General features: G+C 45.9%; 1 pseudogene; it reads left to right on the top strand.

Annotated features, from left to right (window-relative positions):
- The first annotated feature begins 1,738 nt into the window (after positions 1-1,738).
- LOC124974092 (vacuolar protein sorting-associated protein 51 homolog) lies at positions 1,739-11,244 on the top strand (annotated as a pseudogene).
- Positions 11,245-12,573: the final 1,329 nt, after the last annotated feature.

The raw sequence follows: 12,573 nt of genomic DNA, 5'->3' as shown, positions 1-12,573 counted from the left end.
ATTTTTGTTTCATGTTTCCCCAATAAGAGGCATGATCTAGGAGGATTGAGGACAACAAGAACGTTGGGGAAAATCTGGATTTTGCTTATCCAAAGATGTCCTGAACTCTGTACAAGTTCCTATTTTCTGATTTCTTAAAAAGTTTCTGGTCTACCTTTCAGCCCTAACTGAACTAAAGGAAAAACGAGGAGAATAAAATCTTAAAAAAAAAAAAAAAAAAAAAAAACTTCACCAGAAAGGTAAGAGCACATTACATCTGTTTTATCAAAAATTTGCTGTCTATGATGACAGTCTCCCAGTATGGGGTGAAGCATGGAGCCAGACCCTCCATCTCCAGGAGACCTGAGTGAAGAAGCTGCTGCTAAGATCCTGGGGAGGATGAAGCTCTGGGAACTTTCCAGCCAAAAGGCCAGCAATCCAGAGGTCCCTCTGCCACCTCTAGGCCAGGGCAGGCCAGTCCCATAGGGGAACTGGGAAGAAGGCTCACTGAGGAAGGCTCTAGAATCAGGGCCAAGAGCCCACAGCTGAAAACAGTCTCTGGTGGGGATGCTTACAGCAGTGGAAACAAAAATAGCCATCTGGCACAAAATAGCCATCTGGAAGTTCTGGCCAACATGTTAATCTGGGCCCTTTCCTGAGGCCCATCCTCTCAATGCCTTACTCTCTTTATCTATCAAATAGGGGTCATAATGGTGCCCCCTAACTTGCAGGATCATTGTAAAGATTGAACTGGTATGCATAAACTGCTCAGAACAGGGAGGGCCTAACACATGATAAGCACTATATTAATGCTAAGTACTTGCTATTATAAGGTAGAAGCATGCCTACAGAAAAGCTTGCTAAAGAAAGCTTAGCTTCTTTAATCCCCACCTACTACCAGGCAGCCAGAAATACCAATCAACTAGAGCAGACCTACTACTAACCAGTCAGAAATACCCATGTCTCAAATCTTAGCTTCCCTGTTTAAGCCCCACAAAGCCTGAGGTGGTCTCAGCTAAGGCCAAACAAATGTGACTCTCCCTAGCAACTAGGTTCAGATATAAAATTGCAAGATGGCAACATCCTATGATTAAAATGGAACTTGACAATGATTAAAATGGAAACCTACCTGACATGCATGTCAGAGCCCACACATTCTCAGTAGGTTAGTTCTGCAGCTTCCAATAAATGTCCCTAACTCCACAATGCTGTGAATCTCAAAAACTAACCGGGTAGAAGATGGAAGCAAATTGTCCTACACATTAGCAAGACGTAAATGCAGTGACCTTCAACAAAGTACATGGCCCCAGAGTCTGTGGCATAAAAAAGTAATTGGCCATCAGCACACCTGGGTGACACCAGTGAGTCAATTTTTCAGAACAGGCAGGTCCACTGACTTTTATGCTCTCATGCTGTGCCACACCTGGCATGCCACACCGACAATACTTACGCATTGCAATAGGGCTTCTTTTCATAGCCTTTGTAGTTGTTCATGTTGAGAACCACCTTGCAGACCTCACAATGGAAGCATCCTTTATGCCAATACTGAAATAAAAAAAAATAAGCATTTAAAATTTTAGTACAATACCAATTCTGGCCAGGATGAGTACAGAAGGAAGGCTTTTAAGTGTACCACAGTCCTCATACTTGAAAATACTATTATGACATAAATGTAAGTAGCAATGTGTTTGCCTTCAGTTCAGTCAATAAAGCAGGCAGCTAGTAGTTTTAAATTAATCCCACCGCAGCTAGACCCACGATGGAAGAACTGCCAGGTCTCTATCCATATTGCACTTCTGTGAGCAACCAGAAAGGCACTCTGAGCTCCCTCAGGGGAGAAATGGGGCCCACCGAGTGACTTCAAAACGAAAAGGATTCCAGGTGAAAGTGCCTAAACGTAGTGTTTGTAGATCTCTACAAAGGTGTCCAAGGCTAGTCTGACAACCCGCGGTGGCAGGACAGACTATGTAAACTGACTTTGCCCCACTCCCCGGGCCCATTCCTGTCCAGCTTTCACTTAACTGCAGAAATGGTCTGATGGTTGACAGTTGAGATAACGGCTTGCTCCAATAAGACGTTTGCAGCATCTAACAAATTTCATTGGGAACGCCTTGGCTGGTTTCAACTGTCAAGTCACTCGCGATCGCGCCCGGGGTCTGTCTCCCAGGCTGTTCAACTCCATCCATACCCAAGAAGGGCAGAGGGCAGAGCTGTAGAAACCCGGTTAAAGCTGCTTCCTCTGGAATTCCCCACCCGGGTGGATTAGTGACTCGTGGGTTCCACTAGCCGTGTGCAGCCGCGTCTCTGGTGGGGATTATTCTTAGCAATGCGGCAAGGGTCACCCGGTGGGTGACATATTAATTACTATTTGCCTTTCCCCCTCCTGGCGGTCACCGGAGGCGCTGGAGCAGGGGTGCAGTGAGGGTGAGGGGTGGGAGGTCTCCAGGGAGGGGAGTGAGAGACAGGATGGAGGGGGGACAGCAGCATGTAGAATTGCCCTGACCCTGGGTGCCCAGCCTGGTCCCTGGGTGCCCAGGGCCGCCCCGCACCCTCCGCGGCAGCTGTGCGGATGCTGCGCAGCCCTGCACCCCTACAAAAGCATGTCCCAGTTCCAACATGACATACGTCAAGAATGGTCTCTGACACTCCTGCGGGCGTCTTGCCTCGCGCTCCCTCCCTTAGTGCCAAGACACACAAACACGCCGACCCACTCATCTCTTTCCATCCCAGGTGCCAAAACTTCTCCCAGCAGGTGCAGCCCGACGCCCGGCAGGTCGGGGCTGGCCCGGCGCCCCCTTGCTTACCTTATTCAGGCAGGTGACTTTCTCTGTGGGATACACGACTTTTCCGCAGCGGGCACACTGGAGGTTCATTGTCGCGGTTCCCGCGGGCGGCGGCTGCTGCGGGGGCTGTGGCTGTGGGCTCCGAGGAGCCGCTGTGACATCCCCCAGCAAGCCCTACGCCGTCTCCGGGCAGGCGGTAGGGCGCCGAGCGCCGGGATCGGGGGCCCGGGCGGGCGCGGGCCAGGAGGCGAGCCGGTTGCAGGGGCTAGGGTGCGTGCGCGACCCGGCCTGGCGCCAGGACCGGCCGCGCTTTCCGGTGCGCGGGCGCTTGGGCTCGGCTCCGGCTTGGGTTCCGCGCCGCTGGCTCTGCATCTTTCCAGTCCAGGTACCAGTGACTCACAGACACTCGCGTCCGCCCCTCGCGCTCACTCGCTCGCCGCCGCAGCCGCTGCCGCTCAGGGAAACGCACCGGCGCGCCCACACCGAAGTGGCAGCGAAGGAGCACGTCGGGCACCCGGGAGGGAGGGCGCGGCGGCCGGAGGGTAGGGCAGGGACCTGGAGCTCGCAGACAGCCGCGCGCCGCGACAGTGTGGCCTGGGAGCAAGCCTCACGCCGAAGCCGCCACAGCCCCGGCGCCCAGGTGGGCGGCGGCGGGGGAGGCGAGGGGCAGAGGCGGCGGGACCCAGGGTAAGGGCTCAGCCGCACACTTTCTGCCCTTCCTCCTCTCTCTTCTCCCCAGCAGGCGCACCTCCACTCCCAGGCTGCTGTTCCTGGCACCCCCAGGACGCAGGGAGCCCGGGCCAGGATGCGCCAGCGCTTCTCCTGCAGCTCGGGGGAACAAGCTTCTAGCGGCGCCCAGTTCCCGGGCAGAGGTTGTCCGGGCCACGCGCAGGGACGCAGCGGGGAGCCGGAAAACCAGCCAGGAACCTGGAGATCCAGTACGGGTGGCGCCGGTGTTGTGCCGCGCTAGCTGCCACTGGCCCCTTCCGAGTGGACGGGTCCTCGCCTGCCTGGGTGAAGTCCTTGGACCCTGCATGGGGAAGAGTCTACTTCCTTACTGGCTCCCAATCACTGTACTTTTACACCTGTCGTTGGAGAATGACTGGTCATTTTTAGGCCTGAATCGAGCCTCTCTTGATTAATATCAGCCGTTGTTCATTTTATTTTAAGTCTGTGTATACACTGTTTTGTTGTGCAATTAAGCACCACAAGAATCCGCGAAAAGTTCTTCGCTTGTTGAGAGAAGCAATTACAAACTCATGGTCCAAACCAGAAGAGCCAGAACATCAAGCTGAAGGGTAGGATGAAACCAAATGATAATACGATTTCAGGTTATTGGATTCGCTTTGCAAGAGGCAGCAAAATGGAGATACACTATATACATTCAAAGCCCAACCCGCCATTTACTAATTTTGTGACCTTGTGCAAATTTTTAGCCTAAGCCTCACTTTTTCTAAACTACAAAATGGGGATAATGGTGGAATTGCAAAATAGCGCCTCCCTGCCTATTGTGAGGATTAAGTGAGTCAGCAAATCTCAAGAACCAGGCTCTTGGTAAGCACTGCATAAGAGTCAGGATTGTCATAAATTGGTCATAACAAGCAAACACATTCCATTGCTAGTTCACGGATTAAGACTCTGTAATGCCATATAGCAAGTACTGTGACAAATATTTTTGTCGCTTTTTAAACATTCAGACCTGCATCATTTCATGAGGAAACGATTCCTGAGCCCCTAAGGCGGGTAGTGCAGATAAACATATTCAAAATGACGTCCTGCTCTTGTCTTTTTAGAAGAGATAACTTCTTTAAAAGTATTCACGAAACACAACAGCCTCTGAACCACTGCTGCCGTGTTCACAAATCCAACTCAAAAGCAAATAAAAGGATAATATGCTGTCAGAGAGGATCAGTTATCTTTTACAAACACCTCGGAGCTCATGAAATATGCTTGAGGAAGAAAGTATTAGAAAGTATTATTTGATCTCCTGAATGGCAGTGTTTTTTTTTTTAGCATTTAGATTTTCATAACTGAAAATCATAATATAGCTTAAATATCTTACTCTCTTTCTTAAATGGTGAGCATAAAATCAGACCAAATAGTGGTGAGGTGTGAAATTTTTAGCTGATTATATTGAATAACTATAAATTCCATAGTTTCTTACCAAACCAGTCACCTATCCCAGTGACTGACAATAGTAGGTACTAATTAAATGTTTACTGAATGTATGAATAAAACAAATGAATACATTAAAACTCCAATGAACCTGCTGTGTTGTTTTCTGAATTATATTTTCCTTCCTCTTTCTCTTATGCTTTTCATTTTCTACATCAAGCCAGTTTCTGAGTCTCTTAATGCCATTTTTCTGATGTAAGAAGAATTTTAATACCATCTGTCTTTAGAAGGACTTTTTTATTTCCAGATTCAAAGTACTATAAACAGAGAATTGGCAGAAACCTGTCGTCTGGCCCAGACTTCTTCCTCCAAGTAGATGAACGATTTAATTGTTCCGCTAGGAAGAACTTTTACCTTCCATGTCTTTTTCACTTGACTGGTCAAGAAATTGCCTTTATGGTAACTATACCCCAATATGTCTACTTTAATTTAAATCACTTTCTGCTGGAATAAAACATAGATATTGAAAATAACTGACCATCACCATCTTCATACAACATATATTTATAAAGTTAAATTTTTTTTCTTTACCTAAAATGCCCAAATCTGTTTACTCTTTTCTCTGGGGTCTAGTTATACAGACAGAATTGACTGAAAACTTTCTAATCATTATTACTCAAGCTATATAAATCAAACTCCAAATTCAAAGTCTTAAGCACTAATTAATATTACAAAAGGCCAAATACTGGTTTGACAAACATTACCTCAGACACAGTCATTGTGGGTTATGTTGTTTGTTCATGTTTATTCCCTTGTCACCGTGGCAATGCCCACTTCCTGTGGGCAGAGTGCATTCCCCTACTCAATGCAGTGAAGTTGAGTTTGACCACATGACTTCCTTTGGCCAATGGAACATGAGTGAATGGGACATAAGTTGTATCAGAACAAAAGCTTTACATGTATTTGCATAGTTCACCCTGTTCTCCCTACCCTTTGAGCGCTGGCCCTTCTTGACCTTGAGTAGAACACATCTTAGGTATTGAGTGATTCTTTGACTTTTGTCCAAGAATGAGAAGATCTGACTAGACATTAGAGCCCAAAGTAGCCCCTCCATGTCATCAGAATCATAGCAATATATATTTTGATATAATGGGCAAAAGAACTAATTTTTGGGGTTGTGGCTGGGCCTGTAGCTCAACATGTCCGAGGTACTCAGTCTGATCCTCAGCACCACATTAAAAAGATAAATGAATAAATAAAGATATTGTGTCCATCTACAACTAAAAAATATTTTTAAAACACAAAATAATTGTTGTAAATCACTGAGATTTGGGGTATTGTTTGTTACTGCAACAAAAGCTGACTGATACATAGTGATGAAAACTGAAGGGAAATTTTTCTACCTCATCAACAATAAGGAAATAATTAATTTACACAGAAGATTCAGTATGTTTTTCTTTTCTACTTTTCTAAAAATATGCTATTAGAAGTATAATGACAAAGTCGGGCATGGTAGTACATACCTTTAATCCCAGCAGCCTGGGAGGCTGAGGTAGGATGATTACAAGTTCAAAGCCAGCCTCAGCAACTTCACAAGACCTTATCTCAAAATAAAAAATAAAAAGGCCTGGGGATATGTCTCAATGTTTAAGCACCCTTGGGTTCAATCCCCAGTACAAAAAAAAAAAAAAAAATAGAACTATAATGACCAATAAAGCCTAGGGTTCTTATTATTAACTACTTAACTATTTCAACTTTTTATTCTATAAAGCTTTATTGGATGTCTTCCATTCATCAGGCATTGCATAAAATTGTGTGTGTTGCTGTGAGTTTACTCTGCTTCACCATGGAGGCAAGTTTTACTAACCAACAACTTTGGCAGGTAAAACTAAAGGAGAACAGTAAATTTTAGCACAGACTTTCTTTTGATAACTGCATATGTTAAGAAGCATTTTCTGAATTTCTTAAACAATTTAGAGAAATTATCATTCCTACACATATAGCCAATATAGCATTCCTACAAATCTATGAGAAAGTAAAATATATATATATATATATATATATATATATTTATGTATACAAAGGGAAATTCAAGATTCAGAAGCTGTTATATAAACAATTTAATTCATCCATTCAATATATAATCATTGGTAGGCATGATATCAAGCACAAAGGGAAGCATTAGGAATAGGTATGATTTCTACTTACAGTGGGACAAATCAGTAAGCAAAAATTATATTACAAAGTGATTGATTCTCTAAAATAAACCTATGCTCCAGAAACCATGGAAGAAGAGAGGAACTTCTCATTCAGGCAGGGGAGTTAGGAAAGGCTTTGTAGAGGAAGCAGTCACAACTCATCCCCCTAGAAGTAGGAACTACTTGGTACCCCTCCTGCAAGAATGCAAGGCTACCTAAGGTGAGGATTTTAGAGTGATTATTTTTCCCTGTTTTAGGGATTATTCCACTTTTGCATACATGCTGGAGACGTATTTATATCCCTTCAGTGTTCCTTCCTACCACAGCATGGTATAACAATGAACTTCAAATAATAACATTATTTCTTGATAGATGACATAGCTCCTCAAAATATGCTCCAAACTTCCAATGTACCAAAAACGTGTAGACATCATCATAATTGCAAATCTGACTGACAAGTCTTCCAGGATTTGGAAAGAAAAGAAAGAAAAACAGTCCCTCATTTGGACCCTTCTGGGACTGAGCTTTCCCCCACAACCCCCACCAGTCAAGATAAAGGATAAGACAGACCCTCTGCGGAAGACAAAATAATTCCCCCCAAAAGAGTTCCTCCTCCTATTAATATTGCTTTACATGGTACTAGAGTTTGGATCTGGAATGTCACCAGCCTGTGGCACTGTTGGGAGGTGGAATCTTTAAGAGGTGAAACCTAGTGAAAGGAATTTAGGTCATTAGTGATGTGATACAGGGAAAATAAAAATTAAAAATAAATAAAATACTTAAAAAGAGAGAGGTTGGCACTCATCATTTTATCTCTTTCAATGCCAGGCTATGCGGTGAATGGGCTTCTACCATTGTTCACTCCCCACAGTGGTGTGCTCTCTTACCATGAACCCAAAAGCAATGGAGTCAACCAACTATAGACTAAAACCTCCAAAACTGTGAACCAAAATAAATCCTTTTTTAAGTTGATTATGTCAGGTATTTTGTTACAGTAACAGAAAGCTGACTAACACCTGTAGCAAAGGCACTTTGAAGCTGTGATTATTAAGGATATTTAGATTAGCCGGATTAGCCAGATGGGCCAAAGTAATCACAAGGGTCCTCATAAAGGAAAACAAGAGGGTCAGAGTCAGAGAAGGAGATGTGACAGCAAATGCAGATGTTAGAGACTTGATTTGTAGATGCTGTACTGCTGTACTTGAAGATGGAAGAAGGGAACACAAAAAAAGGAATGTAGGCACCATGTAGAAGTTGGGTAAAACATGAAAACAGATTCTCTACTGCAGTTTTCTAAAACAATGCAGTCCTAACAACATCTTGATTTTAGGACTTCTGGCCTTCAAAACTATGAGAAAATAGATGTGTGTTACCAGTTAGTTTGTGTTGTTACAGCAGCAATAGGAAACTAATACACCTCCTCTATGTGAATTCTCTTCTCTTTAGGGCCACAGTGAGTTCCAGGATTTCAAAAAAGAATTAAAAGTCAAAATGATCGTGATTCTTTTCCCATGTTCTCTCTTTAAAAAAGAAATGAAAACAAAGTGAGTAAAAATAAAACAAGTACTCATTTTCTCTCCTCCCCCTCTTAATGAAAGGACTTACTTTGTTTGCAGTCTCCATTTAATTTTGCACATGTAGACACAAACATTACAGTTAGTTCACAAAGTCAGTATATTTTTCTCCTAATCTCCCTGAATTTTCCTCTCCTTTTACAGATCAACCCAGTAACATCATCAACTTTTCATCCAGAACACTGAAAATCAACCCAAATTCCTCCTCTTCCCTAAACCACCCTGTCCAGTTATTGACTCTTGCCAATTTATTTAAATTATTCCATACTTATTTATTCAATTATTATTCAAAATAATTTTGAATCTGTCTCCAGACATTTAACTTAGCAGAGCTGTTTATATCTTTCTTGGACTGTTCTGCAACGACTCTCTAAAAAATCTTGTCATCATGCAGATGCATGGAAGGAGTGGGATTTCACTCTCCCTGACCAGACTTAGAAATGTTGTAGATAAAAAATGCGGTGTATCTGGACAAGTTGCGTAGAGAGTGCCCCTTGGCCCAGCTGATGGACAGTGAGACCGACATGGTGCGACAGAGCCAGGCTCTAGACAGCGACAAGCAGACCCTGGTCTACGAAAACAAGTTCATCTCAGTCACAGACACCATCCGGAACACGAAGAACGATTTCTGGAAGATGGAGGACGAGATGGACTGTCTGGCCACCAACATGGCAGTGATCACCAACTTCAGGGCGCGCATCAGCGCCACACTGCAGGACTGCCACGAGCGCATCACCAAGCTGGCAGGGGTACATGCGCTGCTGCGGAAGCTGCAGTTCCTCTTGGAGCTGCCCTCGTGCCTCACCAAATGCGTGGAGCTGGGCGCCTACGGGCAGGCCCTACGCTACCAGGGCCGCTCCCGGGCCGTGCTGCAGCAGGACCAGCACCTGCCCTCCTTCCGTGCCATCCAGGACGACTGTCAGGTCATCACGGCCCGCCTGGCCCAGCAACTGCGGCAGCGCTTCAGGGAGGATGGCTCAGGCGCCCCTGAGCAGGCCGAGTGCGTGAAGTAGCTGCTGGACCTATGAGAGCCGGCTTAGGAACTGTGCGAGGAGTTATTGGCGCATGCGCGCGGGAGGCTTGAGGAGGAGCTGAGCAGGCAGGAGGTGGAGCTAGGGCCCTCTCCTCCAGCGCCTGACGTCTGAAGTGTTAGAGTTCACTGACCGTGGTGGCAGTGGCTTCGTGGGCCGCCTCTGCCAGGTGGCGACAGCCTTTCAGGAGCTATTTGCGGCCCAAGGACTACCGGGTGCCGAGAAGCTGGCAGCCTTCGCCCCGGAGCTGGGCGGCCGATACTTTGCGCTGGTGGCGCGGCGACTGGCCCAGGAGCAGGGTGGTGGTGACTACGCGCTGCTGGTGCGAGCGCTGGATCTCTTCCACCGGCGCCTGCGGGCTCCTGGGGCCCTGTTGGCTGCTGCAGGGCTCGCCGAGGCGGCACTGAGATCGTGGAGCGAGTGGCCGCGAGCGCCTGGGCCATCATCTACAAGCCTGCGGGCAGCCTTCCTGGGCTGCTTGACCGATGTGCGACAGGCGCTTGCTGCTCCTCGCCTGGCTGGGAAGGAAGAGCCCAGCCTAGCCGACTTGCTGGCCAATGTGGCCAGCTCCATCTTGAGCCACATCAAGGCATCTCTGGTGGCTGTGCACCTCTTCACTGCCGAGGAGGTGTCCTTCTCCAACAAGCCCTACTTCCGGGGTGAGTTCTGCAGCCAGGGTGTCCGAGAGGGTCTCATCGTGGGCTTCATCCGCTCCATGTGCCAGACTGCTCAGAGCTTCTGCGACAGCCCGGGAGAGAAGGGAGGAGCCACACCCCCTGCTCTGCTCCTGCTGCTTTCCCGCCTCTGCCTGGACTATGAGACTGCCACCTTCTCCTACATCCTCACTCTCTCGGATGAGCAGTTTCTGGTGCAGGACCAGTCTCCAGTGACACCTGTCAGTACTCTGTGTGTAGAGGCCAGGGAGACAGCACGGCGACTGCTGACCCACTATATGAAGGTGCAAGGCCTGGTTATATCACAGGTGGTATGCAAGAGCGTGGAGACACGGGACTGGCTGAGTACCCTGGAGCCCCGGAATGTGTGTGCTGTCATGAAGCGGGTTGTGGAGGACACCACAGCTACGGACGTGCAGGTGGGGCTCCTGTATGAAGAGGGTGTTCACAAGACCCAGAGCAGCGACTCCAGCAAGAGGACCTTCTCAGTGTACAGCAGCTCTCGGCAGCAGGGCCGCTATGCACCCAGCTACACACCCAGTGCTCCAATGGACACCAACCTCCTGAGCAACATCCAGAAGCTCTTCTCTGAACGTATCGATGTGTTCAGCCCTGTGGAGTTCAACAAGGTGTCAGTGTTGACGGGCATCATTAAGATCAGTCTGAAGACGCTGCTGGAATGTGTGAGGCAGTGTATCTTTGGGCGCTTCGGGCTGCAGCAGGTGCAGGTGGACTGCCACTTCCTACGGCTCTATTTGTGGCACTTTATGGCGGATGAGGAGCTCGTGCACCTGCTGCTTGATGAAGTGGTGGCCTCGGCTGCCCTGCGCTGTCCGGACCCATTGCCCATGGAGCCCAGTGTTGTGGAGGTCATCTGCCAGCGCGGCTAGGCCCATCCGATGAGTGAATGGGGCCCTCACGGTGCCCGTCGAGTTGACGCCATGTCTGGCCTTACGTTGCGACAGACCTTCACCGTAGGCAGGGGTCAGCACCAGCTTAATAAACCTGTTTACGCCTCAAAAAAAAAAAAAAAAATGCTTTTCTCCAGTCCTGAGAACCCACAAACTATGTTATATTTTTAAGTGAAAATTAATTCATACAGTGCACTGAATACAGTGTCTAGCACCCATTCAGAACTTAGTTAATATTTGTTTAATCATTGAATAACCAGAATGAAAAATAATATCAAACTCCTTAGTGTATTTTAAGATCAATCAGAAAAGAGACAAAAATGCTGATGCTAGTTATTATTCCCATTTTTGTGTATTTCAAGACTGCTTTCTCAGTTATCTGCCAACTTTAAAAATATCAAGCTACTGGCATAAAATTTGCATTAAAAACTTTTCTTAACATACTCATATAAGTAAACAAAAAGTTATGTGTGATTTAGACTATAATTCACTTTTACTGATTGCTATAGACTGAATTGTGTCCCTTTCCTCAAAATTAATATATAAAAGCCCGAATTCTCAATATGATAGCATTTGGAAATAGGACCTGTAGAAGAAAATTAAGTTTAGATAAGGTCATAAGGGTGTGGCTCTCATGCAATTAATGCCCTTATAAAAAGAGAACAAAAAGGACCAGCTCATAACTATCTCTCTCTCTCTCTTTCTTTCTCCACCCCCCCCCCCCACTCCTTCTCTTGGGAGGACACAGGCAGAAGTTTCCACTTGAAAGCCAGGAAGACTGTCCTTACCAGAACCTGGCACCCTGACCCCACTTCTGTTCTCCAGAACCATCAAAAAGAAATGTCTGTTGTTTAAGCTACCCAGCCCAGGGTATTTTGTTATGGAAGTCCAAGTTCATATTCTCCCTCAACATGGTTTATAATCAGTTGAGAACTAGATCAAGGAAAATGTTCTTACCCAATAAAATTAGTGACACAAATAAAAATAAGTTATTTTTTAATTCCTTGTAGTAAGTTCTTATTAGTTTTCATACGAAAACTCTGACTCACTAATTAGTATTCATTTAAAATTACAAAGGAAAGTACGTTCCCAACCTATTAGGCCAGAATTATTATTGTGTTCAGTGATAAATTAATGGATTGCCTTCCTCTTAGTATACAGAAAAGCAAACACAAATTTAATCAGTTTAAAGAGTAATAATAAATTATATTATTTAGCCATGATCAATGAAGGTTTGTTTTTAGGTAGCTTAAAAAAAAAAAAGAGTTGAAATAAGTTGATTAAACTTCTAGCCTGGCATGAAGGTGC

This window comes from Sciurus carolinensis, unplaced genomic scaffold (assembly GCF_902686445.1).
Source record: "Sciurus carolinensis unplaced genomic scaffold, mSciCar1.2, whole genome shotgun sequence".
Taxonomy (NCBI): domain Eukaryota; kingdom Metazoa; phylum Chordata; class Mammalia; order Rodentia; family Sciuridae; genus Sciurus; species Sciurus carolinensis.
This window is presented reverse-complemented; position numbering and strand designations above follow the sequence as displayed.